Genomic DNA, 24,863 nt, shown 5'->3' on the forward strand with positions numbered 1-24,863 from the left:
TGCACACTCATCGCAACTCATCTACTATGTACGGTTCATGCGTTCTGCATATAGTTTCCACAGAGTGTGCTTCGACGCTTATCCGATCTCTTATCTCTTTGCATCGCACCTTACCCACTATGTGCTCAACGTAACGCGACTACACCACCACATCACAACGCATTCATTGATAGAAATTTAGCCTTTTAACTGCGCACTACTACAAAACTACTACAAGTACAGTTTGTTTTACTCTTTCGCACCCACATCCTCTAAAGAGGAAACCCCGTTATGTTGTTTTGTTTCTTCTGAGCTGCTCACCCACAAACAAAGACGCAGCTGTCACTTTTTTCATTCATCCGAACGTTGTGCGACGGTCGGCACAAACACAAACGACCCCTTTGCTGTTGTAAACATCCGCCGAGTCGCGAATATAGTAATCGGTCGTCCGTCGGAATCGGAATCAGTAGTGGATCGCCGAGAATCACGAAGACCAATCGTCATCGTCGTCCGTCACATAAAAACCGGGAGAGTGCCATCACTGTGCTACTGACTGCTGACTCGTCTGCTCTGGGTCTGGCTGGTGTAAAAGTAAAGACGACACTGCTGGTCCGATCGGTTGTTGGTCCGTCGTAGCTGCGTTCCGTCACCGCAACAGAACGAGGAAGGTGGTGCGGGACTTTTCTTTTTCCGCGACGGATTGTGCAGCCAGCAGCACATTCCGAGAGTGTCGTCGGTTCTTCGTTTCTGGCCAGTAGTGGCCGCGCCGCTGGTGTAACATATTGGATTGTCAGTGCGACGACGGTGAGAAACTTATGACCAGTTTGGGAACAAAGTCGTCGCCTCCGAGGGTCGTTGTGTGTTTGCAGAAGAAGAGAGTTTTTTCTCGAGTGTCAAGAGCCGCCGTGGAGCTATCCGCTTGCTTGTAACTACTTGGAGTGGAGAAGGTTTACCTTGGAAGAATAGTGAAGTTTTGTTTCTCTGTTTGTTTGGTCGTCGCCCGTCGCCGCCAGCCGCCGCCGAGAACGAAGAGAACCGGGGTCGTCGGCAGAAAAATCTTATTGTTTTCTCAAGTGGTGCTTTATCATAAATTCTCGGAAAGAAAACCGTAGGGCTGTGTTGTGTGTGGGATCGAAGTGCGGAGGGGTGCTGCGGGGGAAAAGACGCAAGGCGGGAGGAGCTTTATGACCATTCTAGGCCCCAGTCCGCAGCGCAGCAGTGGAATCCGCTTACATAGTAGCTGAGCGGCGTCGTCGGAGAGCTTCTACAAAGTTACACTCGGAGGTACGTACCTTACATAGTAGCAGCCGTAGCATCGTCGAATCACAGAGTGGGTGGATGGACGGGTGAATCCGCGTGCGGACGGAGGGAATGAAAAAGGCATAAAAATAGGTGATTTGCATACCCTTATAGACGATACGGGACGGGAATGGCAGCTGGTAACGCACAGCACACAGCTTTTCGGCCTGTGACGACGGCGATTCAGTATCGTTCGCTGATAATAACTGGTATGGAAGAGGAGAGGGAACAGTTTTTCCACGTGATTGCAATATGGGGTGGAGTTCTAATAGGAAGGTGGAATTTCGAAAGGCATCGACTTCTTTCGAGGCCGGGTGGCGAATAGGTTCGAGTCATGAGAGTCCATTCAATTAGGGTCAGGCGAATAACGAACAATCTTGGACAACTGAACTTAAAGTCGTTAAAAGCTTCAGGGAAATTTTCTTTGAGCTTCTTGGATGCTCTCCAAGATCTTCTATTTCAAGAGTTCTCAAGAAGCTTTCCTAAAGCTTCTGGGAAGCTTTCCTAAAGCTTTTGGGAAGCTTTCCCAAAGCTTCTGGGAAGCTTTCCCAATTCCAAAACCTTACCCTGGACCATTTTTAATGCGTCATTTTCTTTAGTGGACTAAAAGCCCCAAAAAAGCAGATATTCAAGCCCGAACTGGAAAGAATCCTCTCAGAAATCTGAGGAGATTTCTCTCAGGAATCTGGAGAGATTTCTCTCAGGAATATGAAGAGTTTCCTCTCAAGAATCTGGAGAGATTCCTCTCAAGAATCTGGAGAGATTCCTCTCAAAAATCTGGAGAGATTCCTCTAAGAAATCTGAAGAGATTCCTCTCAGAAATCTGGAGAGATTCCTCTCAGGAATCTGGAGAGATTCCTCTCAGGAATCTGGAGAGATTCCTCTCAGGAATCTGGAGAGATTCCTCTCAGGAATCTGGAGAGATTCCTCTCAGGAATCTGGAGAGATTCCTCTCAGGAATCTGGAGAGATTCCTCTCAGGAATCTGGAGAGATTCCTCTCAGGAATCTGGAGAGATTCCTCTCAAGAATCTGGAGAGATTCCTCTCAGGAATCTGGAGAGATTCCTCTCAGGAATCTGGAGAGATTCCTCTCAGGAATCTGGAGAGATTCCTCTCAAGAATCTGGAGAGATTCCTCTCAGGAATCTGGAGAGATTCCTCTCAGGAATCTGGAGAGATTCCTCTCAGGAATCTGGAGAGATTCCTCTCAGGAATCTGGAGAGATTCCTCTCAGGAATCTGGAGAGATTCCTCTCAGGAATCCGGAGAGATTCCTCTCAGGAATTTTAAGAGATTCCTCTCTGGAATCTGGAGAGATTCCTCTAAGAAATCTGGAGAGATTCCTCTCAGAACACTGGAGAGATTCCTCTCAGGAATCTGGAGAGATTCCTCTCGGAAATCTGGAGAGATTATTCTCAGGAATCTGAAGAGATTTCTCTCAGGAATCTGGAGAGATTCCTCTCAGGAATCTGGAGAGATTCCTCTCAGGAATTTTAAGAGATTCCTCTCAGGAATCTGGAGAGATTCCTCTCAGGAATCTGGAGAGAGACCTCTCAGGAATCTGGAAAGATTCCTCTCAGGAATCTGGAGAGATTCCTCTCAAGAATCTGGAGAGATTCCTCTCAGGAATCTGGAGAGATTCCTCCCAGGAATCTGGAAAGATTCCTCCCAGGAATCTGGAAAGATTCCTCCCAGGAATCTGGAAAGATTCCTCCCAGGAATCTGGAAAGATTCCTCCCAGGAATCTGGAAAGATTCCTCCCAGGAATCTGGAAAGATTCCTCCCAGGAATCTGGAAAGATTCCTCCCAGGAATCTGGAAAGATTCCTCCCAGGAATCTGGAAAGATTCCTCCCAGGAATCTGGAAAGATTCCTCCCAGGAATCTGGAAAGATTCCTCCCAGGAATCTGGAAAGATTCCTCCCAGGAATCTGGAAAGATTCCTCCCAGGAATCTGGAAAGATTCCTCCCAGGAATCTGGAAAGAGTCCTCCCAGGAATCTGGAAAGATTCCTCTCAGGAATCTGGAAAGATTCCTCTCAGGAATCTGGTGAGATTCCTCTCAGGAATCTGGAGAGATTCCTCTCAGGAATCTGGAGAGATTCCTCTCAGGAATCTGGAGAGATTCCTCTCAGGAATCTGGAGAGATTCTTCTCAGGAATATGGAGAGATTCCTCTCAGGAATATGGAGAGATTCCTCTCAGGAATCTGGAGAGATTCCTCTCAGGAATCTGGAGAGATTCCTCTCAGGAATCTGGAGAGATTCCTCTCAGGAATATGGAGAGATTCCTTTCAGGAATCTGGAAAGATTCCGCTCAGGAATCTAAAGAGATTCCTCTCAGGAATCTGGAGAGATTCCTCTCAGGAATCTGGAGAGATTCCTCTCAGGAATCTGGAGAAATTTCTCTCAGGAATCTGGAGTGATTCTTACCAGGAATCTGGAAAGATTACTCTCAGGAATCTGGAGAGATTCCTCTCAGAAATCTGGAGAGATTCCTCTCATGAATCTGGAGAGATTCTTCTCTTGAATCTGGAGAGATTCCTCTCAGGAATCTGGAGTGATTCTTACCAGGAATCTGGAAAGATTACTCTCAGGAATCTGAAGAGATTCCTCTCAGGAATCTGGAGAGATTCCTCTCAGGAATCTGGAGAGATTCCTCTCAGGAATCTGGACAGATTCCTCTCAGGAATCTGGAGAGATTCCTCTCAGAAATCTGGAGAGATTCCTCTCAGGAATCCGGAGAGATTCCTCTCAGGAATCTGGAGAGATTCCTCTCAGGAATCTGAAGAGATTCCTCTCAGGAATCTGGAGAGATTCCTCTCAGGAATCTGGAGAGATTCCTCTCAGGTATATGAAGAGATTCCTCTCAGGAATCTGGAGAGATTCCTTTTAGGAATCAGGAGAGATTCCTCTCAGGAATCTGGAGAGATTCCTCTTAGAAATCTGGAGAGATTTCTCTCAGGAATCTGGAGAGATTCCTCTCAGGAATCTGGAGAGATTCCTCTCAGGATTCCCGCGAGATTCCTCTCAGGAATCTGGAGAGATTCCTCTCAGGTATATGAAGAGATTCCTCTCAGGAATCTGGAGAGATTCCTTTTAGGAATCTGGAGAGATTCCTCTCAGGAATCTGGAGAGATTCCTCTCAGGAATCTGGAGAGATTTCTCTTAGAAATCTGGAGAGATTTCTCTCAGGAATCTGGAGAGATTCCTCTCAGGAATCTGGAGAGATTCCTCTCAGGTATATGAAGAGATTCCTCTCAGGAATCTGGAAAGATTCCTTTTAGGAATCTGGAGAGATTTCTCTCAGGAATCTGGAGGGATTCCTCTTAGAAATCTGGAGAGATTTCTCTCAGGAATCTGGAGAGATTCCTCTCAGGAATCTGGAGAGATTCCTCTCAGGATTCCCGCGAGATTCCTCTCAGGAATCTGGACAGATTCCTCTCAGGAATCTGGAGAGATTCTTCTCAGGAATCTGGACGGATTCCCCTCAGGAATCTGGACAGATTCCTCTCAGGAATCTGGACAGATTCCTCTCAGGAAACTGGACAGATTCCTCTCAGGAATCTGGAGAGATTCCTCTCAGGAATCTGGAGAGATTCCTCTCAGGTATATGAAGAGATTCCTCTCAGGAATCTGGAGAGATTCCTTTTAGGAATCAGGAGAGATTCCTCTCAGGAATCTGGAGAGATTCCTCTTAGAAATCTGGAGAGATTTCTCTCAGGAATCTGGAGAGATTCCTCTCAGGAATCTGGAGAGATTCCTCTCAGGAACCTGGAGAGATTCCTCTCAGGCATCTGGAGAAATTCCTCTCAGGAATCTGAAGAGATTCCTCTCAGGAATCTGGGGAGATTCCTCTCAGGAATCTGGAGAGATTCCTCTCAGGAATCTGGAGAGATTCCTCTCAGGAATCTGTAGAGATTCCTGTTAGGAATCTGTAGAGATTCCTGTTAGGAATCTGGAGAGATTCCTGTTAGGAATCTGGAGAGATTCCTGTTAGGAATCTGGAGAGATTTTTGTTAGGAATCTGGAGAGATTCCTGTTAGGAATCTGGAGAGATTCCTGTTAGGAATCTGGAGAGATTCCTGTTAGGAATCTGGAGAGATTCCTGTTAGGAATCTGGAGAGATTCCTGTTAGGAATCTGGAGAGATTCCTGTTAGGAATCTGGAGAGATTCCTGGTAGGAATCTGGAGAGATTCCTGTTAGGAATCTGGAGAGATTCCTGTTAGGAATCTGGAGAGATTCCTCTCAGGAATCTGAAGAGATCCCTCTCAGGAATCTGAAGAGATTCCTCTCAGGAATCTGAAGAGATTCCTCTCAGGAATCTGAAGAGAGTCCTCTCAGCAATCTGAAAAGTTCTCCTCAGGAATCTGGATAGATTCATCTAAGGAATCTGGAGAGATTCCTCTCAGGAACCTGGAGAGATTCCTCTCAGGAACCTGGAGAGATTCCTCTCAGGAACCTGGAGAGATTCCTCTCAGAAATCTGGAGAGATTCCTCTCAGGAATCTAGAGAGATTCCTCTCAGGAATCTGGAGAGATTCTTCTCAGGAATTTGGAAAGATTCCTGAGAGGAATCTCTTCAGGAATTTGGAGAGATTCCTTTCAGGAATCTGTAGAGATTCCTTTCAGGAATCTGAAGAGATTCCCCTCAGGAATCTCAAGAGTCAAGAGATTCCTCTCAGGAATCTGAAGAGATTCCTCTCAGGAATCTGGGGAGATTCCTCTCAGGAATCTGGTGAGATTCCTCTCAGGATTCTGGGGAGATTCCTCTCAGGAATCTGGGGAGATTCCTCTCAGGAATCTGGGGAGATTCCTCTCAGGAATCTGGGGAGATTCCTCTCAGGAATCTGGGGAGATTCCTCTCAGGAATCTGGGGAGATTCCTCTCAGGAATCTGGGGAGATTCCTCTCAGGAATCTGGGGAGATTCCTCTCAGGAATCTGGGGAGATTCCTCTCAGGAATCTGGAGAGATTCCTCTCAGGAATCTGGAGAGATTCCTCTCTGGAATCTGGAGAGATTCCTCTCAGGAATCTGGAGAGATTCCTCTCAGGAATCTGGAGAGATTCCTCTCAGGAACCTGGAGAGATTCCTCTCAGGAATCTGGAGAAATTCCTCTCAGGAATCTGGAGAGATTCCTCTCAGGAATCTGGAGAGATTCCTGTTAGGAATCTGGAGAGATTCCTGTTAGGAATCTGGAGAGATTCCTGTTAGGAATCTGGAGAGATTCCTGTTAGGAATCTGGAGAGATTCCTGTTAGGAATCTGGAGAGATTCCTGTTAGGAATCTGGAGAGATTCCTGTTAGGAATCTGGAGAGATTCCTGTTAGGAATCTGGAGAGATTCCTGTTAGGAATCTGGAGAGATTCCTGTTGGGAATCTGGAGAGATTCCTGTTGGGAATCTGGAGAGATTCCTGTTAGGAATCTGGAGAGATTCCTCTCAGGAATCTGGAGAGATTCCTCTCAGGAATCCGAAGAGATTCCTCTCAGGAATCCGAAGAGATTCCTCTCAGGAATCTGAAGAGATTCCTCTCAGGAATTTGAAGAGATTCCTCTCAGGAATCTGAAGAGATTCCTCTCAGGAATCTAAAGAGAGTCCTCTCAGGAATCTGAAAAGTTCTCTTCAGGAATCTGGAGAGATTCATCTAAGGAATCTGGAGAGATTCCTCTCAGGAACCTGGAGAGATTCCTCTCAGGAACCTGGAGAGATTCCTCTCAGGAACCTGGAGAGATTCCTCTCAGAAATCTGGAGAGATTCCTCTCAGGAATCTAGAGAGATTCCTCTCAGGAATCTGGAGAGATTCCTCTCAGGAATCTGGAGAGATTCCTCTCAGGAATCTGGAGAGATTCCTCTCAGGAATCTGGAGAGATTCCTCCTCAAGTTCCTTTCTGGAATCTGGAGAGATTCCTCCCAGGAATCTGGAGAGATTCCTCCCAACAATCTAGAGAGATTCCTCCCAGGAATCTGGAGAGATTCCTCCCAGGAATCTGGAGAGATTCCGCCCAGGAATCTGGAGAGATTCCGCCCAGGAATCTGGAGAGATTCCGCCCAAGAATCTGGAGAGATTCTTCCCAGGAATTCTTCTCAGGAATTTGGAAAGATTCCTCTCAGGATTCTTGAGAGATGCCTGAGAGGAATCTCTTCAGGAATTTGGAGAGATTCCTTTCAGGAATCTGTAGAGATTCCTTTCAGGAATCTGAAGAGATTCCCCTCAGGAATCTCAAGAGTCAAGAGATTCTTCTCAGGAATCTGAAGAGATTCCTCTCAGGAATCTGAAGAGATTCCTCTCAGGAATCTGAAGAGATTCCTCTCAGGAATCTGAAGAGATTCCTTTCAGTAATCTGAAAATATTCCTCTCAGAAATCTGGAGAGATTCCTCTCAGGAATCTAGAGAGATTCCTCTCAGGAATCTGAAAAGATTCCTTTCAGGAATCTGAAGAGATTCCTCTCAGGAATTTGGAGAGATTCCTTTCAGGAATCTGAAGAGATTCCTCTCAGGAATCTGGAAAGATTCCACTCTGGAATCTGGAAAGATTCCTCTCAGGAACCTGGAGAGGTCCCTCTCAGGAATCTGGAGAGATTCCTCTCAGGAATCTGGAGAGATTCATCTCAGGAATCTGGAGAGATTCCTCTCAGGAATCTGGAGAGATTCCTCTCAGGAATCTGGAGAGATTCATCTCAGGAATCTGGAGAGATTTCTCTCAGGAATCTGGAGAGATTCCTCTCAGGAATCCGGAGAGATTCCTCTCAGGAATCTGGAGAGATTCCTTTCAGGAATCTGAACAGATTCCTCTCAGGAATCTGGAGAGATTCCTCTCTGGAATCTGGAGAGATTCCTCTCAGGAATCTGGAGAGATTCCTCTCAGGAATCCGGAGAGATTTCTCTCAGGGATCTGGAAAGATTCCTCTTAGGAATCTGGGAGATTTCTCCCAGGAATCTGGGGAGATTCCTCTCAGGAATCTGGAGAGATTCCTCTCGGGAATCTGGAGAGTTTCCTCTCGGGAATCTGGAGAGATTCCTCTCAGGAATCTGGAGCGATTCCTCTCAGAAATCTGGAGAGATTCCTCTCAGGAATCTGGAGAGATTCTTCTCAGGAATCTGGAGAGATTCCTCTCAGGAATCTGGAGAGATTCCTCTCAGGAATCTGGAGAGATTCCTCTCAGGAATCTGGAGAGATTCCTCTCAGGAATGTGGAGAGATTCCTATCAGGAATCTGGAGAGATTCCTCTCAGGAATCTGGAGAGATTCCTCCTCAAGTTCCTCTCTGGAATCTGGAGAGATTCCTTCCAGGAATCTGGAGAGATTCCTCCCAACAATCTAGAGAGATTCCTCCCAGGAATCTGGAGAGATTCCTCCCAGGAATCTGGAGAGATTCCTCCCAGGAATCTGGAGAGATTCCTCCCAGGAATCTGGAGAGATTCCTCCCAGGAATCTGGAGAGATTCCTCCCAGGAATCTGGAGAGATTCCTCCCAGGAATCTGGAGAGATTCCTCCCAGGAATCTGGAGAGATTCCTCCCAGGAATCTGGAGAGATTCCTCCCAGGAATCTGGAGAGATTCCTCCCAGGAATCTGGAGAGATTCCTCTCAGGAATCTGGAGAGATTCCTCTCAGGAATCTGGAGAGATTTGTCTCAGGAATCAGGAGAGATTCCTCTCAGGAATCTGGAGAGATTTATCCCAGGAATCTGGAGAGAATCATCCCAGGAGTCTGGAGAGATTCCTCTCAGGAATCTAAGGAGATTCCTCTCAGGAATCTAAGGAGATTCCTCTCAGGAATCTAAGGAGATTCCTCTCAGGAATTAAAGGAGATTCCTCTCAGGAATCTGGAGGTTTTTGAAGAAAACCAGACCGAAATTGCTGCAGTATTTCCTCAAAGAAATTCTGTAGGAACTTCATGAGGAATTCTATAAACAAAATACTCCCTAATAATAAACTGCTAAATGATTTCCATTAGACACATCTGAAAGATTTCCAGAGGAACTCCAGAAGGATCTGCAGGAATTCCAAAAAGGACTTCTGAAGAAACCAGAAAAGAGCTCCTAGATGAATCATGGAAGCAGTTTCTGAAAGAATTCCAGAAGCTTTCCTAAAGTTTCTGGGAAACTTCTTCAAAGCTTATGGGAAGCTTTCCTTACGCTTCTTGAAAGCTTTTCTAAATCTTCAGGGAAGCTCTTCTAAAGCTTCATGCAAGCTTTCCTAAAGCCTCTCGGAAGCATTCCTAGCGCTTCTGGGAAGCTTCCCTAATGCTTTTGGGAAGCTTTCCTCTCGGCTTTCCTAATGCTTCTGGGGAGCTTTCCTAATGATTCTGGGAAGCGTTCCTAATGCTTCTGGGAAGCTTTCCTAAAGCTTCTGGGAAGCTTGCCTAAAGCTTCTGGGAAGCTTTCCTAAAGCTTCTGGGAAGCTTTCCCAAAGCTTTGGAAGCTTTCCTAAAGCTGCTGGGAAGCTTTCCTAAAGCTTCTGGGAAGCTTTCCTAAAGCTTCTGGGAAGCTTTCCTAAAGCTTCTGGGAAGCTTTTCTAAAGCTCTAAATAAAAATTATGATACACTTGATACACTTGGTAAACATATGCGTTGAGAAGCAGGCTTTGTTCTAGCTCGTTCGGTATTCCAAGGGGAAGAAGATGTACCGTGGCATTAGTTCTTTCAACGAGCAACCATCTCACCCGTATTCGACTCTTAAACAAAGCAACTTCGAGCGAAACCAACAGCCTGTCGTCTCGTGTCAACAAAAGTGAAGGTCTCCCTCCCCACTCAGACCCCTGTCCCCCCACCGAATGCTGACAGTTGCTGTTGATTGCCGCATTTTTCCTCCTCCTCGGAATCCTTATTTGCCATATCCGAACAACCTAACCAAGACGATTGTTTAGCAAAGGATGGAAGTAACACAAACGCTTAAAGATTCCCATCTTTTCTGTAGGGCTTCGAGCTTCCAGTTGCTGCGAGCTCTGGGCTGGGAGCAAAAGGACAACCAACGAAGCAGCCAGTCGCAGCCACAGCAGCAGCTTGCCGAGGGGTGCCGGCCGATTCTGTGTGGGACTCCCAAAAGACACTCAACACCAAAACCCAACTCCACACCATCCTTCGTCGTCGTCGTCGTCGTCGCCACGTGACAATACTCAACAAAGAAAAGAAAGCGCCCGACCCGGCTCTGTACTGCAGCATGGAGCTAAAGGATAGCTTTTCCGTTCTTTCCTTCCAGCAGCTGTCGAGTCGAGTCGAGTGTGGCGTGTGGGTGGTGGATTGCTGGAAGAAATGTATCGCATTTTCATTAGGGGGTGGTGCTTGGTCCGATTGAATCCTTCTCGGTTTATTCTACCTACGGATGCTTGGCGTATGTGTGTATGTGTATGTGTGTGGTCATCGCGGGAGATGAAGAACTTACGAAGATAATGGCCGAATGAAGACGCGCGAGGAAAGTGTCATGTCATTATATCAACACTCTCCCCGTATCGTCGCTCTTGAGCTCGAGTTTCTTTGCTTCTGGCTTTGTGGTTTGGGTTTGGGGTGAGGGAGACCCCATGCAAGGTGGGAAATGAGTTGTGCTGAGGATATGAGGACCTCTTGGTGTCTTCTCTAGTATGCTGCCAGAATCCAAAACGAGCTCTATGGGGGACAAAGGAGTAGTGTTTTGCTCTGTAGTCGATATGATCCGGTTTCACTGAATGATACGTATACGTACAGTAACGGTAAAAAATCAGTCAACTGGAAATTTCTCCGGATTCCTGGAAGGAATCTCTCCGGATTCCTGGAAGGAATCTCTCCGGATTCCTGGAAGGAATCTCTCCGGATTCCTGGAAGGAATCTCTCCGGATTCCTGGAAGGAATCTCTCCGGATTCCTGGAAGGAATCTCTCCGGATTCCTGGAAGGAATCTCTCCGGATTCGTGGAAGGAATCTCTCCGGATTCCTGGAAGGAATCTCTCCGGATTCCTGGAAGGAATCTCTCCGGATTCCTGGAAGGAATCTCTCCAGATTTCTGGAAGGAATATCTCCAGATTCCTAGAAGGAGTCTCTCCAGATGGAAAGATAGAGAGATAGAAGTTTTGTATAATAAAACTTTTTAAAGTGTGTCGAAGAGATAACAAGATAAAACTGCTTTTGAACACTACTGTACTATCGAAACAATAGCTTCCGATTCATTTGAAGCGGCAATGGGGGCTAAATTTGACGTTAATCGTATCGGATGTGGCTTCCCCAACAAGCTGCTTGCTTCAATCTACAAAAGATAAACTAAATAGTGGAGAGATTGAGGGAGAGGAAGAGGACGGGTGGCATAAACGAAACGAAACGAAGCGAGCAAACTGAACGGCAGATAAGGAGACAACAAACGGGATACCTATAGGGAAAGGATATGAGTGGGGTCACGGGGATCTGTATGTGGTATGCTGCATCCTGAACTAACGACGACGACGAAGGACGACGAAGACGACGCTGACTCTCGATGGGATTTGCATTATGACATTCCGGCGAGCCAAGTCAGATGAGCGTAATGGAAAGTCCTTTTCTGGTGGTGGAGCACGCCATCTAATGAACTTTGCTCTCGCTTCAAGCAGAAAACCTGGGAAAACGAGTGTTTGTGTTGTGCTGCAGCGCGATTTTTGATGAAGCCATTTTTTCATATTTTCTCGGAAGATGCAGGCAGGCTTGACAGAAACTCCCTCGCGAGAAAATGAGGAAGCGATTTTGGCGATTTTCTGAGGAGTGAAAATAAAACTCAAAAATCACATCGCAAATCCTCAACAGCACCGAGCGCGAGCTGGCCGCGCAGCGAGGAGTTCGTCCAACACTCATAATTGCTTGTTGTGTTTCTCACGTCCACTCACACTCAAAAAGCTCTCGCGAGTTCCACTCCCATATAAAAAAAGACTCTCGAGGCGAAAATCGCACTCAAAAACCCGAAATAATCATCGGCTCTTTTTTTCGTTCGCCTCTCCCTCGCTCAGTTTTTATTGCCTCTCTGTTTGGGGTTCGTTCGCTCCCTCGCGACGAGGCAAAAGCAAAACACCGCTCTAGAGTATGTTGCCAAACTCTTTTGATTTCGAGGAGGATTATCAAGCCTGGATGCAGGTTCAAAGTTGGATGAACGGTTTTGAGATTGCGGACTGGAGGTGAATTCTAATCAAGTGGTGGTTAGTGAAGTTAAAATGTTTGTTGAAGCAGAAAGCAGATATGGTAGCTCAAACAGTATTCTGTGCTTCAACAAATTCGATTTTATTTAGATAAGCTAAGGAAAAGCGGATGAAGCCCTTATCTTAAAACTTAATCAGGAATTTTATTCCAAATTTCAATTTGTTTTTCAAGGCTGTGTTCGGTGATATAGGATCACCGTTGCATAAGTAATCTTGAGCTACCAAATTCATCCTATTCGAAAAAAAGCCATTACGGCACCGATTGATTCGGTTATTTCTAACAAAAAAAAATAACAAAACAAACAGTGCTTAATTCGTTTGTTTGATGAAAATGGGAGCGCATATGCTTAGTAAGGGAACAAATACCCTACTAAAGTTATGTCCCAGGAGGAGTTTTAGAATTAATCCATAGGATAATTACTGAAAAAATCCCTGCAAAGAAAATAAAGTCCTGGAAAAATTCTTGAAGAAATCCCTGACGATATGTCTGAAGGAATTCTTGAGATATTCAAAATAGTTTCTAAAAAAATGCATCAATACATTTCTGGATTTTTGAAGGCTTTTTTTAATTTTTTAAAGAAATTTAAGAACTATTCTCCTAAAGATTTTCTGTAAGAATCTTTAAAGGAATACCGGAAAGAAATTTCAAACTCTGGAACTGTGAAATTATTTTCTACAAAAATAAGAAGAAGACCGACGAATGTCATCGGTATGTCAAATGATGGATTAGTTGTCAAGTTTTACAGGAAAAATATAAAAACTGAGCCAAATCTACTTTAAGTATTTATCACGGCGTGTGCCTATGATAGGAACCCTGTACCAGTTATGGACACATTTGTTAATTTGGGTTCCACTTCGCACTATTTACATGCATTACTTATGGGATTAGCCCTAACTGGTACACTATGGCGAAATAGGGTGCAAGGAAGCCGAAAAGTTTAGGAAAATGATTTATTTCCATCATTATTTGAGCAAATTGTGAACTTTGAATGATTGCAACCATCTTTTGTGAACGTGATCTGTTGTTCACAATTTTTTTCTTGTTGATTTCCATCATTAAAGGTTGAAAATCAACTATGGCGAATAACTGGTAACTGGTAACTGAGCGGTTCTGGAGGAGAAGGATGCAGCGCGGGCGGTAATGCTGCAGCATGGAACCCGACAGAATGTGGAGCGATACAGACAGAAGCGGAAGCAGCAGACCCGTCTCTTCCGGGAGAAAAAGCGCCGCCTATAAGAAGCGGAGTGCGAGGAAATGGAACTGCTGTGCCGTTCACAGGAAACACGCAAGTTCTACCAGAAGCTCAACGCATCCCGCAAAGGCTACGTGCCGCAAGCCGAAATATGCAGGGATAAGGAAGGGAGCCTCCTGACGGACAAACGTGAGGTGATCGAAAGGTGGAAGCAGCACTTCGACGAGCACCTGAATGGCGAAGAGAATGTAGGCACGGAGGACCAAGGCAGCGGAGGAAATGACTATGTTGGTGCAGCAGAGGACGGGAACGAACCAACTCCTACGCTGAGGGAAGTTAAGGATGCCATCCACCAGCTCAAAAACAACAAAGCGGCTGGTAAGGACGGTATCGCAGCGGAACTCATCAAGATGGGCCCGGAAAAGTTGGCCACCTGTCTGCACCAGTTAGTTGTCAAGATCTGGGAAACCGAACAGCTACCGGAGGAGTGGAAGGAAGGGATAATCTGTCCCATCCACAAGAAAGGCGACAAGTTAATGTGTGAGAACTTTCGAGCGATCACCGTTTTGAATGCCGCCTACAAAGTGCTATCCCAGATCATTTTCCGTCGTCTTTCACCTAAAACAAATGAGTTCGTGGGAAGTTACCAAGCCGGTTTCATCGACGGCCGGTCGACAACGGACCAGATCTTCACCGTACGGCAAATCCTCCAGAAATGCCGTGAATACCAGGTCCCAACGCATCACCTGTTCATCGACTTCAAAGCGGCATACGACAGTATCGACCGCACAGAGCTATGGAAAATTATGGACGAGAACAGCTCTCCCGGGAAGCTTACTAGACTGATAAGAGCAACGATGGACGGTGTGCAGAACAGCGTAAGGATTTCGGGTGAACTATCCAGTTCATTTGAATCTCGACGGGGACTACGACAAGGTGATGGACTTTCCTGCCTACTATTCAACATCGCCCTGGAAGGTGTTATTCGACGAGCCGGGCTCAACAGCCGGGGTACGATCTTCACGAAATCCAGCCAATTTGTCTGTTTTGCGGATGACATGGATATTATTGCCAGAACATTTGGAACGGTGGCAGAACAGTACACCCGCCTGAAACGTGAAGCAGCAAAGGTCGGACTGGTGGTGAATGCGACTAAGACAAAGTACATGCTGGTAGGTGGGACTGAGCGAGACAGGACAAGCCTTGGCAGCAATGTTACGATAGACGGGGATACTTTCGAGGTGGTAGAAGAATTCGTCTACCTCGGTTCCTTGCTAACGGCTGACAATAACGTGAGCCGTGAAATACGAAGGCGCATCATCAGTGGAAGTTGTGCCTACTATGGGCTCCAGAAGAAACTGCGGTCAAAAAAGATTCACTCCCGCACCAAATGTACCATGTACAAGACGTTAATAAGACCAGTGGTTCTCTACGGACACGAGACATGGACGATGCTCGAGGAGGACCTGCAAGCACTCGGAGTTTTCGAGCGACGGGTGCTAAGGACGATCTTCGGCGGTGTGCAGGAGAACGGTGTGTGGCGGAGAAGGATGAACCACGAGCTCGCTGCACTTTACGGCGAACACAGTATCCAGAAACTGGCCAAAGCTGGAAGGATACGGTGGGCAGGGCATGTTGTAAGAATACCGGACAACAACCCTGCAAAGTTGGTGTTTGCTAACCATCCGGTTGGTACAAGAAGGCGTGGAGCGCAGAGAGCACGATGGGCGGACCAGGTGGAGCGTGATCTGGCGAGTGTTGGGCGTGACCGAGGATGGAGAGCTGCAGCTGCAAATCGAGTATTATGGCGGCAAATTGTTGATTCAGTATTATCATGAATTTGATGTGAACTAAATAAGTGAAATGAAATGAATGGTAACTGATACACTGAACCTTTCCAGAGATTTGCCCAGCAATTCATTCAGAGCTTTAGCCAGGAACTTCTCAGTTGGAGATGTTCCAGGTATTTCTGCTGGAGTTGAATTTGAAATAAATTCGTATCACCCTTCGTAGTTCCTCCGAAAATTGCTTCTGCAGATCCTTCGGGAATCCTTCCGTCAGTTCCTCCGCAAACACCACCAGGAGTTCTTCCGGAAATACCTCCAGGATTTCCTCCCAAGAATTCCTAGAGGAATTCCTGTAGGAATTTCCGGAGGATTTTTTCGAGAAATTGCTGAAGTAATTCCCGGAGGAACTGCAGAAGGATTTCCCGGAGGAACTCCTAGAAAAAATCCTGGAGGAACTCCTGAGAATTTGTGGGAGAACTACTGGCGGAACTCCAGGGACAATTCCTTGAGAAACTTCTGCAGCAAATCCCAGGGAACCCCTGGTGGTATTCCCGGGGGAACTTCTGAATTAATTCCCGGAGGAACTCCTGAAAGAATTCCTGGGGGAACTCCTGGGAATTTCTGGGAGAACACCTGGAGGTACTCCTTAGGAACTCCTGGAGCAATTTGTGGGATAATTCTGTGAGAAAATCCTGCAGCATTTCCCGGAGGAACTCCCGGAGGTATTCCCGAAGAAACTCCTGGCGGTATTCCTGGAGGAACTCCTGGAGATATTAACGGAGGAACTCCTGAAGAAAGAATTCCTGAAGGATCTTCTGCAGGAATTCTTCGAGGAACTACTGGGTCAATTCCTTGAGAAATTTGTGCAGCAATTCTCGGAGGAATTTCAGACAATATTCCCGGACGAACTCCTGCAAGAACTCTCGGAGTAACTCCTGGAGGTATTCGCGGAGGAACTCCTAGAGATATTCCTGGAGGAACTTGTGGAGGAAGTTCCGGTGGAACTCCAGGAAGAATCTCAGGAGCAACTCCTGAGAATTTCTGGTAGAACTCCTGTAGGAAATTCTGTATCCTGGGGCAATTACTTTAGAAAGTCCTGCAGCAATTCCCAGAGGAACTCCTGGAGTTTGCCTGGAGATATTTGCGGAGGATTTCCTGGAGGTATTACCTGAGAAAATCCTGGAGGTATTTTCGGAGAAACTCCTGGAGGAATTCCCGGAGGAACTCCTGGAGGAATTCCTGGAGGAATTTCTGAGAATTTCTGGAAGAACTCTTGGAGGAACTTCTGAAGCAATTCCTGGAGCAATTCTTTGAGAAAATCCTGCATTAATTCCCAGAGGAACCCCTGGAGGTATTCCCGGAAAAATTTCTGTAGGTATTCCCGGAGGAATTCCTGGAGGTACTCCTAAAGCAATTCCTAGAGGAACTGTTGGGGCAATTTCTTGAGAAATTTCTGCAGCAATTCCCGGACTAATTTCTGGAGATATTCATGGAAGAACTCCTGGAGTTATTACCACAGAAATTTCTGAAGGTATTCCTTGAGGAATACCGGTGGAACTCCTGGAGGAATTCTCGGTGGTACTCCCGGAAGAATTCCTGGAATAACTCGTGAAGCAACTCCTGGAGCAACTCCTTAAAAAAATCTGCAGCAAACCCCAGTGAACACCTGGAGGTATTCTTGGAGAAAATCCTGGAGGAGTTCCCACAGGACCTTCTCGAGGAATTCTTCGAGAAACTGCTGAGGCAATTCCCTGAGAAACTCCTGCTGCATTTCCCAGAGCAATTCCTGAAAGTACTCTGGGAGTAGCTCCTGGAGGAATTCCCCGAGGAACTCCCAAAGAAATTAATATAAAGATTCCTGGAGGAACTCCTGCAGTATTTACTGGAGAAATTCCAGGAGGAACTTCTGGAGGATTTACTTAAGGTACTCCTAGAGGATTTTTTGAAAAAACTCCAGGAAAAATTCGCGGAAGAACTCCTGGAGGTATTCCAGTAGGAACTCAGGGAAAGATGGGCGAGTTCCTCGGGGAAATCCTCTACGAGTTCCTTCGGGAATATCTCTAAGAGTCCCTCTGAGACTTCCTCTAAGAGTTTCTCCGCGAATTCCTCTAGAATTCCGCTGGGAATATTTCTAAGAATTCCTTCAAGACTTTCTCTAGGAGTTCTCTCAGAAAATTTCACGGAAATTTCTCTAGAAGTTTCTTCGTGAATAGCTCTAGAAGTTCCACCGTGAATTTCCATGAAAAATCTTCTAAAAGTTTCGACCAGAATTCCTCTGGAAATTCCTCTAGGAGTTTTTCCAGGATTTCCTCTAGAGAGTACCTCCGGGAATTTCTCTTGAAGTTCCTCCGGGAGTCTCTTTGCAAAATTTTCTGGGAGTTTTAGTTTCTCAGTGTAGAGAAATTTTCGGATACATCCCTTAAGAAATTTTTTGGAAGCTATCCCAGAGAAACACTCGGAGGAAATTCCCGAAATTTCTTCATGAATTCCTGCAGCAACTTCTAGAAGAATTCCTGGAAGAAACTTTTAGAGAAATTCCCGAATAAACTTGAAATTCTTGAAGGAACCTCCCGCAATTCCCACATGAACCATACCTGGAGTAACTAACAGGAATTCACGAAGGGATTTCTGAAGGAATTGCCACAGGAACTCCTATAATAATTTCCAAAGGAACTCCTACAAAAATAATTGAAAACTCACACAATTCCCAAAGGAACTTCTGGAAGAATTCCCGGAGGACCTTTTGAATGAATTTCAAGTGAGACTCCTAGATAAATTCTTGGAGCAATATCTAGAGTAATTTCTACAGAAATTCCCAGAGGAATACCTGCAATAACTTCCATAGGAATTCCTAGAAGTCTTAGAGGAATTCCCGAAAAAACATCCAGAGGAATTCCTGGAGGAAATTCTCGAAATTCCCAGAGGATTTTCTAGCGGAACTTCAAGAAGAATTCCCAGAGGAACTCTTCTCGGAGGGATTTCTGGAAAAATCCTAGAGGAATTCCCGAAGGAACTCCTAAAGATATTCCCGGAGGAATTTTACGAAATTTCCAGAGGAACTTCAAGAGGATTTCCCATAGAAGCTGTAAGATAAATTCGTGGAGGAAATTCTTGGAGAATACCTACAGAAACTCCTGAAAAAAAATGCTCGTGAAACTCCTAGAGGATTTCCAGAACAAAGTCATTGATAGAACCCCAGAGGAAGCGGAATTCTCGGCAAAACTACTAGAAGAACCCCCAAAAGAGTCGTTTGAGAAATGTCCTCTCTTCTGGAGAGTTCTCAAACATATATATTCTGGAATCACTAGAATTTTCTTGAATCACGTGAATACTATAATACACCAGGAACTGCTAGTTTTTTTACCCCTAGAATCTTTCCTCAAACTTTAGCTATCTGTAGAAGCCCCCAAAATTGCTTTCAAAACACCGTTGACAAGACTTGCGAAATTTAGAATTTAAAACAAACACCGCACAGTGGAAAAAATCGACCCAAAAACGGATCTTTTAAGGCCGCTGGTTTCGGTACGTGAAGTTGACAATTTCTGACGTAAAGAAATACGAGAAATCGATTGGTGCTAAATTTATTCACCGCATGGCACGGGAAATGGTCCATTTTGCCCCATTTTGCCCTTTTTCATACAGAAAGAGAATCAAAATGTCCTATCCAACAACTAACACGACTGTAGTTAGTTGGAAAGAGCTGCAGGTGTAATTAGAGGTTAATAGAAATCATAAACATATATGAAGGATCCTTTTAAATGCTTATTTTGCCCCATATGCCCCAACTACTGCTGGAAATTGTGAATTTTACATAATTTGGAATGAATTTTAAGGTTACTGATTTGAATTTGTTTTTTTTTTCATAAACAAAAAGCGCTAGATCTGTTATTATCAGAATCATCTTCAGTAGTTGTCCAATTTGCCCCATTTTGCCCTATTATCATAGAAAAATGAAATTTAAATTGCATTTATAAGAAACAGATACTGCTATGGAACGTTGAAATTAGTTTTAGTAGCAATTAGAAGCTAACAGTTATCATACACATGTATGAAAGATATTTTCTCTATTTTACCCTACATGCCCCTAAAACTGCTGGATGATAAATTGTTTTGTATTGTTTTGTAATGTCACTGGTTGCAATACATGAAGTCTTGAATATTTTTTCATATATTCAAATACGGTTAATCAATTGGCTTTTGAATCATTCTCGGGAGGGTACAAATAGCTGTCCATTTTACCCCAATTTGCCCTGATTTGTTGTCGCTTCATAAATGAATTGATTTCCCGCATTTTCTTATGTGCGAATTGATGGACTTTTGGTACTGAAACCAATGTAATCGAAAGGACAGTTAAAAATATGACTTTGGGGAATTCAGGGTATAGTAAGCATTAATCTTATTCCTAATTGGGTTTTTAAATTAAGAATAATATATTGATTTTTTGATTTTATTCGAAAGAGCACCTTTTTTATGCCAGTATGATTTTTTTCAGATTTTTAAAACCTTATTTTGATATCTAAATTCAATTACAAAAAGATTTTTTGAAAACACCTTTTGACAGCTGGGCAACTGCTTGACCGCTCCGCCCAGTACGAAATGCGACGAGGGGTGATTCGACAAATCACTCCCATACAAACTTTAAATCGATTTTTAAATAGGTTCCCGAGCACCAAAGTTCATGAAAATTTGGATTTCGGCTCAGTTTGGCATGTAGATTGTGAATATGGAAATATCTCAACACCACTAAAGAAGCCAATTTGTGACAAATATGCAAACAACTGATTTAATTAGGCATCTTGAATATTGATAATTTGGTGCTTTGACGCCCTATTTAATCAATTTAGCGCATATTTGACATATTTTCTAAAATGCTTATTATGCCCTTAATTCCCCATCAAAAGCTGATATTATAGAAAAAGTGATATATATGTCTTTTTGATAACATTGGTTTCAGTACCAACACTAATAAGGGAAATTAATTTATTCATTGCATGACAAAAAATCAGGGCAAATTAATTTATTCATCACATGACAAAAAATCAGGGCAAATTGGGGTAAAACGGACGGCTATTCATATCATTCCGAAAATGGTTTTAGCATAAATCGATAAACTGCATTTGTATATATAAAAAATGATCAAGGACTTCATGTTTTGCATCCAGCAACATAACAAAACCATACAAAATATGTTATTATTCTGCAGCTTCAGGGGCATGTAGGGTAAAATAGGGAAAATATCTTTCATATATGTGCATGATAACTGTTAGCTTTCAATTTCACCTAAAACTAATTTCAACGTTCCATAGTAGTATCTGTTTTTCATAAATACATTTTAAATTACATTTTTCATGAAAATAGGGCAAAATGGGGCAAATCGGACAACTTCCGAAGATGATTCTGATGATAATAGTTCAAAACTTCGTGTTTCATCTTGCCCTACCCGTTTCAACTTGCCCCGGTGTACCTTAATAGAGTCACAGTGGACTTTTCAGATTGGTAAGCATGTTGGCTCACATGAAGAGGCACATTGGCCAGATGAACATTACGGATGTGATGATCGACAATGCGTTCTAAGCATTTCAGGAGAAAAGAGGTCAAACTGATTGGTCTGAAGCTTTTTGCTTCTTCATACGACGTACGACCCACTTTCGGAATAAACTTAACAGTAATATCCCGCCAGGATTTGGGAATATACCCTGTAGCAAAACTGCAAACAAGTAGTTGTTTCAAAACATTGAAATGATCAAATCCCTTCTGAAGCCAAATAGGATAAATCCCATCTGCCCCAGAAGATTTGAAAGGAGCAAAGCTATCAAGTGCCCATTCAATCGATTCTTAAGTTATAATACTCCGAGCCGTACCTAAAGAATCATAACTACAAGAAAAGACATCAGGTTCATCCGAAGATGTAATATCCACACATCCGGGGAAGTGTGTACTGAATAAACATTCCAAAACTTCCTCATCAGAGGAAGTGAAATCACCATTTGGCAAACGAAGTTCCTTCACTTAAAAATCCTTAGATTTTGCAAGGATTTTGTTCAACCGACTGGCTTCACTCAGATTGGAAACATTTGTACAAAGGTTTTCCCAGCCGGTTCAGCAGACCGAAGAGCTTTCTGATAGGCCTTGCGAGCAGACCTGAAAGCCTCCGATCCAGCAGAACGTCGTCTGTTCCAACTCTTTCTACATTGTTTCCTGAGCTTCGCCAGATCAGAGTACCGCCAAGGGGTTCCTCTTGTGGTCTTCACAGACCACAACAGTATCCATGAAATTTGGCTGCAATCAAATCGGTAAAGAGATCCCAGTTGGTTGCCAGATCCCAGTATGTCTAACACTTCCTCTCTAGCAGATACCATGAAGGTTGGGCGGTTGCCTATGTTAAGTAATCCAAGATCTGTACCACTTAAGTATTCCATCAAACTGGAGCCTCTCAAATTGATGTCTGAGCTGCCCCAGATTATATGATGAGCATTAGCATCACTACCAACAATTAGCGGAAGGCCTTTTGAAGTGCAGTATGCAATGACTTGCTTGAAAGCATCCGTAGGGGATGGTTCATCATGCGGTAAGTAAACCGAACAATAAACGTATTTCCTGTTGAGGTTTTCAACAGATACATCGATTGTGATAGCAAATACATCTCTAGTAGTTAGTTCAGAGAGGAGTGTAGCAACGATTGAGTTGTTGACAAGCACACATGCTCGAGGCATAACACGTGAGTTTGCCATTTCATTTTTACTGAAAGTAGCAAACACCGGATTCACAAGGTTTCCTAGACTGAAATTCCCCTTACGAAAGTAAGGTTCTTGGACTAAAGCCACTTGGGCTGGGCTGCGTCCGGATTCTAAATGGACAATGCCTTATATTCTGGAATCACTAGAATGTTCTTGAATCTCTTGAATACTATGATTCACCAGGAACTGCTAGTTTTTTTTTACCCCTAGAATCTTTCCTCAAACTTGATCTATCTGTAGAAGCCCCCAAAATTACTTTCAAAACATCGTTGACAAGACTTGCGAAATTTAGAATTCAAAACAAACACCGGTGGAACTGAGCGGATTTTGGTCTATTTTTGGCGTTTCAAATTTTTAGAACTGTTATAAATTTGGACCAAAAAAATGGACCACCGCTGAAAACGACCTAACAGTTAACTGATGTGAATTCTGGGTGCCATACTGTTCAACTTCTCCTCGATGGTCAACTACACCTCAGATTACGATACCTATTTTTGTTTAGGATTGTCTTGGACACATTTTAATAACGGTGAAAGAGACACAACTCTCTAATATGGCAATAAAATTCAATTGGCGTTTGATTGACTGGCGCCGACAGCTAAGCAAATTGTGTATGTAAATTCGGCAAACTCAGCCGCCACTAATTTAACTTGACGGCTCCTCACAACCTACAGCAGTTAACGGAATGCGTCACGAACTGTTGTGGAGGACGGAAGAAAAAAAATATGTATATGTGACAGTGCATTAATAAACACTAAAACGCGTGCAAATATTCATACATAATTTGTACTAGGCAAACATGGCCTCGGCAACGGACGGACCGACTAACGATGTCAGAAGAAAAGCGAAACAAACAACTGCCAACCGTTTTCCAAGCGATTAACTACTAGGTAAATCCAATGGCTCCATCCATCCAGTACCAGCCCTGGCCGCTGCTATGCGCCCCATATCCCCCCTATCACTCACTCATCAACTCACTTGTCCGGATTAGACTCACCACCATCGCATCGCATCGGAGGACGCATCGATCGAACAACGGGCAATCAAAGCTCCGATCCGAAGCACTCTCTCCCTACCTACCTACCTACCTACCTACCTTCCAACCTACAGGGAAACCGCAAGTGGGCTGAGCATCAACAAATGCGTCAGGTCTAATGCGGGGGTGCGAGCTATTACATACACACAACATTGTGCACTACAAATAGCTCCCCATGAGTCGAGGTGGTGGGACCAACAGTGGGGTGGGGGTGGCTCTACATATCTAATAAATTGCCACAACAACGCGTCCCAATCTCTCTCCATAATAGTGATGAACGGCAAGCACTACCGCGTTGCGTTGCGTAGGTGGCGGCGGCGAGATTAACATGTATTGATGAGCAACTAATTAACATGGGGGTAAAACTAATACGTCTCGGTTGGATTGTTGCGTTTGTCTCCGGTTGTTGGATGCGTGTGTTAGGTACGCCAAACCACAGCATGTTGCGTTGAGGGAATTATGAACATTTTGATACGATACAATGAATAGACAGATTTTCCGGGATAGGGACAAGTATCATTCCTCATAACAAAATCATGATGATTTGTTTGAATGAGGTGTTAACGTGGAGCGGAATTGGTAAGATGGTTAAAATACGAGACTTTCACGCCGAGGACCAAGGATCGAATCCCACTCCTGACAAACTCACAAAATTTTAGATCTATATCCTTCAGCGGAAGGGAAGTGTAACCGTTGGTCCCGAGGTGAACTAGTCCAACGCTAGAAATCACTTTCGTAGAATAACTTACCAAAAATTACCAAAATGAGTTTGAATTTCGAAAAATACATTCATTTATTACATCATGAAAACACCATCAAACAGGTCATAATACCATGACTCATTTTATCGTAACGCAACCTTAGCGTTGCGTATTAGATAATTGTTGAGGAAAAAATGGTAAAATTAGGTTATGACATCATGAAGCACGCACTTGGAATTGCGTAACGTTTTGCAGCGCCATGACTCGAAGTCATGTTTACGGAAATCAGAGTCATAATTTAAAGACTCAGCGTTATGGTTTCATGCCTTGATATAATGGCTAAGCGTCATTATATATAATATCTGAAAACGAGAAAAACTTCGCATAACGCTTTCCGCACAGGTCATGATATCACGACTTGTAGTCATGAATGATATCATGAAGCGGTAAAGGTAAGATGATTTTATAACTTTTTGGTCATGAATCCGATAACGATTTTCCCCATCTAAGGTTTTAATGCAATTCTGAAACCAAGATTAACACGTATTGTGAAATAGCACACTACTAGAACGTAATTTAGAATGATGTTCTGGTAGAAATAAAGATTTGTTCCAATCGAGGCATCATCTAATTGCCATAGTCAGGATCTTCTTAAGGAATTACCATTTTGCAAGTTCTTACAGGAAAGCTTCAGAGTACTGAGAATTTTGCCTGGAGTTCCTCCAGGATTTCCTTGAATATTTCAACTTTTCCAGAGAAAATTTGAAGGCTTCCTGAAAATTACCAGGAATTTACCAGGGAGCTCCAACAGAAGTTCCCCAAAATTGGCTATAACTTTTTAAAAACTTATCGGATATCGCTTAAATTTTGATTTAAGTATCTAATAGGGTTGATTCCCGTACTTACCATTTCATGCTACAAAACAGAAGAAGGAAGTGCTGTTTGTTTTGTATCTTATTTTTGTATTTTTTATCAGACGTTAGCAGGTATGAAAACAAAAAGATACAGAA

General features: G+C 44.0%; 1 protein-coding gene across 1 annotated transcript in view; it reads left to right on the forward strand.

Annotated features, from left to right (window-relative positions):
* Positions 1–276: 276 nt before the first annotated feature.
* The window catches only part of LOC109409456 (protein-tyrosine sulfotransferase), a 170,575-nt gene continuing 145,988 nt past the window's right edge, over positions 277–24,863 (forward strand). The window contains exon 1 of the mRNA XM_029855542.2: positions 277–1,263. The gene's annotated coding sequence lies outside the window, so the exon portion shown is untranslated. The remainder of the gene's footprint in view (positions 1,264–24,863) is intronic.

This window comes from Aedes albopictus, chromosome 1 (assembly GCF_035046485.1).
Source record: "Aedes albopictus strain Foshan chromosome 1, AalbF5, whole genome shotgun sequence".
Taxonomy (NCBI): domain Eukaryota; kingdom Metazoa; phylum Arthropoda; class Insecta; order Diptera; family Culicidae; genus Aedes; species Aedes albopictus.